This window comes from Salvelinus fontinalis, chromosome 22 (assembly GCF_029448725.1).
Source record: "Salvelinus fontinalis isolate EN_2023a chromosome 22, ASM2944872v1, whole genome shotgun sequence".
NCBI lineage: Eukaryota > Metazoa > Chordata > Actinopteri > Salmoniformes > Salmonidae > Salvelinus > Salvelinus fontinalis.
The window spans coordinates 34060802-34067505 of record NC_074686.1 but is presented as its reverse complement, the minus strand read 5'-3'; the positions used below and the strand labels follow the sequence as shown (position 1 = coordinate 34067505).

The 6704-nt window shown below is 40.8% G+C and overlaps 1 protein-coding gene across 5 annotated transcripts in view; it reads left to right on the top strand.

Annotated features, from left to right (window-relative positions):
- The window catches only part of LOC129820230 (CUB and sushi domain-containing protein 3-like), an 805004-nt gene that overhangs the window by 304699 nt on the left and 493601 nt on the right, over nt 1–6704 (top strand). The window lies entirely within an intron of this gene.

Sequence of the window (6704 nt, the reverse complement as noted above, 5' to 3'; positions counted from 1 at the left end):
GAGTTATTATAGGCCAGTAGTAATGGAGTTATTATAGGCCAGTAGTAATGGAGTTATTATAGGCCAGTAGTAATGGAGTTATTATAGGCCAGTAGTAATGGAGTTATTATAGGCCAGTAGTAATGGAGTTATTATAGGCCAGTAGTAATGGAGTTATTATAGGCCAGTAGTAATGGAGTTATTATAGGCCAGTAGTAATGGAGTTATTATAGGCCAGTAGTAATGGAGTTATTATAGGCCAGTAGTAATGGAGTTATTATAGGCCAGTAGTAATGGAGTTATTATAGGCCAGTAGTAATGGAGTTATTATAGGCCAGTAGTAATGGAGTTATTACAGGCCAGTAGTAATGGAGTTATTATAGGCCAGTAGTAATGGAGTTATTATAGGCCAGTAGTAATGGAGTTATTATAGGCCAGTAGTAAAGGAGTTATTATAGGCCAGTAGTAATGGAGTTATTATAGGCCAGTAGTAATGGAGTTATTATAGGCCAGTAGTAATGGAGTTATTATAGGCCAGTAGTAAAGGAGTTATTATAGGCCAGTAGTAATGGAGTTATTATAGGCCTGTAGTAATGGAGTTATTATAGGCCAGTAGTAATGGAGTTATTATACGCCAGTAGTAAAGGAGTTATTATAGGCCAGTAGTAAAGGAGTTATTATAGGCCAGTAGTAATGGAGTTATTGTAGGCCAGTAGTAATGGAGTTATTATAGGCCAGTAGTAATGGAGTTATTATAGGCCAGTAGTAATGGAGTTATTATAGGCCAGTAGTAATGGAGTTATTATAGGCCAGTAGTAATGGAGTTATTATAGGCCAGTAGTAATGGAGTTATTATAGGCCAGTAGTAATGGAGTTATTATAGGCCAGTAGTAATGGAGTTATTATAGGCCAGTAGTAATGGAGTTATTATAGGCCAGTAGTAATGGAGTTATTATAGGCCAGTAGTAAAGGAGTTATTATAGGCCAGTAGTAATGGAGTTATTATAGGCCAGTAGTAATGGAGTTATTATAGGCCAGTAGTAAAGGAGTTATTATAGGCCAGTAGTAATGGAGTTATTATAGGCCAGTAGTAATGGAGTTATTATAGGCCAGTAGTAATGGAGTTATTATAGGCCAGTAGTAAAGGAGTTATTATAGGCCAGTAGTAATGGAGTTATTATAGGCCTGTAGTAATGGAGTTATTATAGGCCAGTAGTAATGGAGTTATTATACGCCAGTAGTAAAGGAGTTATTATAGGCCAGTAGTAAAGGAGTTATTATAGGCCAGTAGTAATGGAGTTATTGTAGGCCAGTAGTAATGGAGTTATTATAGGCCAGTAGTAATGGAGTTATTATAGGCCAGTAGTAATGGAGTTATTATAGGCCAGTAGTAATGGAGTTATTATAGGCCAGTAGTAATGGAGTTATTATAGGCCAGTAGTAATGGAGTTATTATAGGCCAGTAGTAATGGAGTTATTATAGGCCAGTAGTAATGGAGTTATTATAGGCCAGTAGTAATGGAGTTATTATAGGCCAGTAGTAATGGAGTTATTATAGGCCAGTAGTAATGGAGTTATTATAGGCCAGTAGTAATGGAGTTATTATAGGCCAGTAGTAATGGAGTTATTATAGGCCAGTAGTAAAGGAGTTATTATAGGCCAGTAGTAATGGAGTTATTATAGGCCAGTAGTAATGGAGTTATTATAGGCCAGTAGTAAAGGAGTTATTATAGGCCAGTAGTAATGGAGTTATTGTAGGCCAGTAGTAATGGAGTTATTATAGGCCAGTAGTAATGGAGTTATTATAGGCCAGTAGTAAAGGAGTTATTATAGGCCAGTAGTAATGGAGTTATTATAGGCCAGTAGTAATGGAGTTATTATAGGCCATTAATAAATGAGTTATTATAGGCCAGTAGTAAAGGAGTTATTATAAGCCAGTAGTAATGGAGTTATTATAGGCCTGTAGTAATGGAGTTATTATAGGCCAGTAGTAATGGAGTTATTATACGCCAGTAGTAAAGGAGTTATTATAGGCCAGTAGTAAAGGAGTTATTATAGGCCAGTAGTAATGGAGTTATTGTAGGCCAGTAGTAATGGAGTTATTATAGGCCAGTAGTAATGGAGTTATTATAGGCCAGTAGTAATGGAGTTATTATAGGCCAGTAGTAATGGAGTTATTATAGGCCAGTAGTAATGGAGTTATTATAGGCCAGTAGTAAAGGAGTTATTATAGGCCAGTAGTAATGGAGTTATTATAGGCCATTAATAAATGAGTTATTATAGGCCAGTAGTAAAGGAGTTATTATAGGCCAGTAGTAATGGAGTTATTATAGGCCAGTAGTAATGGAGTTATTATAGGCCAGTAGTAATGGAGTCATTATTGGCCAGTAGTAATGAAGTTGGTATACGCCAGTAGTAATGGAGTTATTATAGGCCATTAATAAATGAGTTATTATAGGCCAGTAGTAAAGGAGTTGGTATACGCCAGTAGTAATGGAGTTATTATAGGCCATTAATAAATGAGTTATTATAGGCCAGTAGTAAAGGAGTTATCATAGGCCAGTAGAAATGGATTTCTTATACACCAGTATGATAGAGTTCTTGGACAGCAGTATAATGGATTTTTATACGCCAATATTAATGGAGTTCTGATACGACAGTAGTCATGGAGTTCATATACGACAGTATTAATGGAGTTCATATACGACAGTAGTAATGGAGTTCATATACGACAGTAGTAATGGAGTTCATATACGACAGTAGTAATGGAGTTCATATACGACAGTATTAATGGAGTTCTGATACGACAGTAGTAATGGAGTTCATGTACGGCAGTAGTAATGGAGTTCATGTACGACAGTAGTAATGGAGTTCATGTACGACAGTAGTAATGGAGTTCATATACGACAGTATCATGTTTTAGGATCATATGACAATATTGTTTGTCGGACAAATCAATACTATTTGTCTCCATAGAAATGTTGTACTTGAGTGGTGATTTGAATATTGGTGCAGTTTGCAAACAGCTATCACATTTTGACCTGGATATGTTTGACCATATTGTCTGCTGGCTGGGTGGGTAGGTAGGTAGGTAGGTGGACAGACAGATTTTGAAAGCATTTGTCTTGGTAATTTTTAATACATTTGCAAAAATGTCTAAAAACATGTTTTCGCTTTGTCATTATTGGGTATTGTGTAGATTGCTGAGGATTTTATTTATTTAATCAACTGTTTCCACATTTTGTGATGTTACAGACGAATTCTAAAATTGATTAAATAAATAAAATCCTCAGCAATCTACACACAATACCCCATAATGACAAAGCGAAAACAAGTTTAGACATTTTTACAAATGTATTAAAAATAAAAAAGAGAAATACCTTATTTACATAAGTATTCTGCCCCTTTGCTATGAGACTCTAAATTTTGCTCAGGTGCGTCCTGTTTCCATTGATCATCCTTGAGATGACGATTGGAGTCCACCTGTAGTAAATTCAATTGATTGGACATGATTTGGAAAGGCACATACCTGTCTATATAAGGTCCCACAGTTGACAGTACATGTCAGCGCAAAAACTAAGCCGTGAGGTTGAAAGAATTGTCTGTAGAGCCCCGAGACAGGATTACGTCGAGGCACAGATCTAGGGAAGGGTACCAAAACATTTCTGCAGCATTGAAGGTCCCCAAGAACACTGTGGACTCCATCATTCTTAAATGGAAGAAGTTTGGAACCACCAAGACTGTTCCTAGAGCTGGCCTCCCGGCCAAACTGAGTAATTGGGGGAGAAGGGCCTTGGTCAGGGAGGTGACCAAGGACCCTTTGGAGAAAGGAGAACCTTCCAGAAGGACAACCATCTCTGCAGCACTCCACCAATCAGGCCTTTATGGTAGAGTGGCCAGATGTAAGCCACTCCTCGGTAAAAGTCACATGACAGCCCTCTTGGAAACAAGATTATCTGGTCTGATGAAACCAAGATTGAACTCTTTGTCCTGAATGCCAATCATCACGTCTGGAGGAAACCTGGCACCATCCCTACGGTGAAGCATGGTGGTGGCAGCATCATGCTGTGGGGATGTTTTTCAGTGGCAGGGACTGGGTGACTAGTCAGGATAGAGGGAAAGATGAACGGAGTAAAGTACAGAGATATCCTTGATGAAATCCAGAGCGCTCAGGACCTCAAACTGGGCTCGAAGTTTCACCTTCCATCAGGACAACGACCCCCATTGATTCTCCCCATCCAACCTGACAGAGCTTGAGAGGATCTGCAGAGAAGAATGAGAGAAACTCTCAAAATACTGGTGTGCCAAGCTTGTAAAGTCATACCCAATAAGGTGCTTCAACAAGGTACTGAGTAAAGGGTCTGATAACTTATGTAAATATGATATTGCAGTTTATTATTTTTAAAACATTTGCAAACATTTCTCAAAACCTGTTTTTTGCTTTGTAATTTTGTGTAGATTGATGAGAAAAAACAGACAATTTAATTATTTTATAATAAGGCTGTAATTTAACAAAATGTGGAAAAAGTCAAGGGGTCTGAACACTTTCCGAATCGACTGTAGATAGATAGATAGATAGATAGATAGATAGACAGACAGACAGACAGACAGACAGACAGGCAGACAGACAGACAGACAGACAGACAGACAGACAGACAGACAGACAGACAGACAGACAGACAGACAGACAGATAGATAGATAGATAGATAGATAGATAGATAGATAGATAGATAGATAGATAGATAGATACTGGGGACCTGGGGCCGTACGGATCAAGCCTCTTAGACTAGGAGTAGTGATCTAGGATTGTCTTTGTCAAATAAACTCTCACACCACTCCACATCAGTGTCATAGATCATATTAAAATCACTTTGGCATTTGCGTCCTGCATAGCCTAAATGTGTGTATTGTTGTTTCCGTATGTAGTTTACCATTCAGTGTGTTAGTCACTGGTAGCTATGATTGTTCTGTGATGACTTCTGTGTCAACAGAAACGGTTTGATCCTTCCCTCTCTCTTACCCCCTTTTGTCTTCTCACTCTCTCATTCCCTGGGCTTCAACTGTTTAGAAGTAGAATCAGAGCCAATGTTTTGTCTTATTCTGTTCACATGTGGCCCTGTCTGTACCCAGAATACACACAACCGTTTAACTCCATAAACTAAGCTAATCACTCTCACTGTCTTGTTGTCTGTGCTCTGGTGGTCTGGTACAATAATTACATAATACATTTTTGTCGGATGTGGCGTGGCTTGCCATTACAGACTACTAAGGGAAGCACAGGCGAGAGCTGCCCAGTAACACGAGCCTACCAGATAAGCTAAACTACTTCTATGCTCGCTTCGAGCCAAATAACACTGAAACATGCATGAGAGCACCAGCTGTTCCGGAAGACTGTGTGGTCACCCTCTCTTCAGCTGAGGTGAGTAAGACCTTTAAACCGGTCAACATTCACAAGGCCGCAAGGCCAGACGTATTACCAGAACATGTACTGCGAGGATGTGCTGTCCAACTGGCAAGTGTCTTCACTGACATTTTCAACGTCTACTTGTCCGAGTCTGTAATACCAACAGTCACTGTGCCCAAAACCATAGTCCCTGTGCCCAAGAATACTAAGGTAATCTGCCTAAATGACTACCGACCCGTAGCACTCACGTCTGTAGCAATGAAGTGCTTTGAAAGGCTGGTCATGGCTCACATCAACACCATTATCCCAGAAACCCTAGACCCACTCCAATTTGTACACCGCCCTAACAGATCCACAGATGATGCAATCTCTATTGCACTCCACACTGCCCTGTCCCACCTGGACAAAAGGAACACCTATGTGAGAATGCTATACATTGATTTCAGCTCAGCGTTCAACACCATAGTGCCCTCTAAGCTCATCAATAAGCTAACGACCCTGGGACTAAACACCTCCCTCTGCAACTGGATCCTGGACTTTCTGATGGGCCGCCCCCCAGGTGGTAAGGGTAGGTAACAACACATCCGCCACGCTGATCCTCAACACAGGGGCCCATCAGGGGTGCGTGCTCAATCCTCTCCTGTACTCCCTGTTCACTCATGACTGCATGGCCAGGCACGACTCTAAAACCATCATTAAATTTGCCGATGACACAACAGTGGTAGGCCTGATCATCGACAACAATGAGAGAGCCCACAGGGAGGAGGTCAGAGACCTGGTCGTGTGATGCCAGGACAACAACCTCTCCCTCAACGTGATCAAGACAAAGTAGATGATTGTGGACTACAGGAAAAAGAGGACCGACCCATTCTCATCGACGGGGCTGTGGTTGAGTTCCGTGGTGTCCACATCACCAACAAACTAACATGGTCCAAGCATACTAAGACAGTCGTGAGGAGGGCACGACAAAACCTATTACCCTTCAAGAGACTGAAAAGATCTGGCATGGGTCCTCAGTTCCTCAAAAGGTTCTACAGCTGTACCATCGAGAGCATCCTGACTGGTTGCATCACTACCTGGTATGGCAACTGCTCAGCCTCTGACCGCAAGGCACTACAGAGGGTAATGCGTACAGCCCAGTACATCACTGGGGAAAAGCTTCCGGCCTTCCAGGACCTCTATACCAGGTGGTGTCAGAGGACGGCCCAAAAATGATCAATGACCCCAGCCACCCTAGTCACAGATTGTTCTCTCTGCTATTGCATGACAAGCGGTACCGGTGCACCAAGTCTAGGTCCAAGAGGCTTCTAAACAACTTCT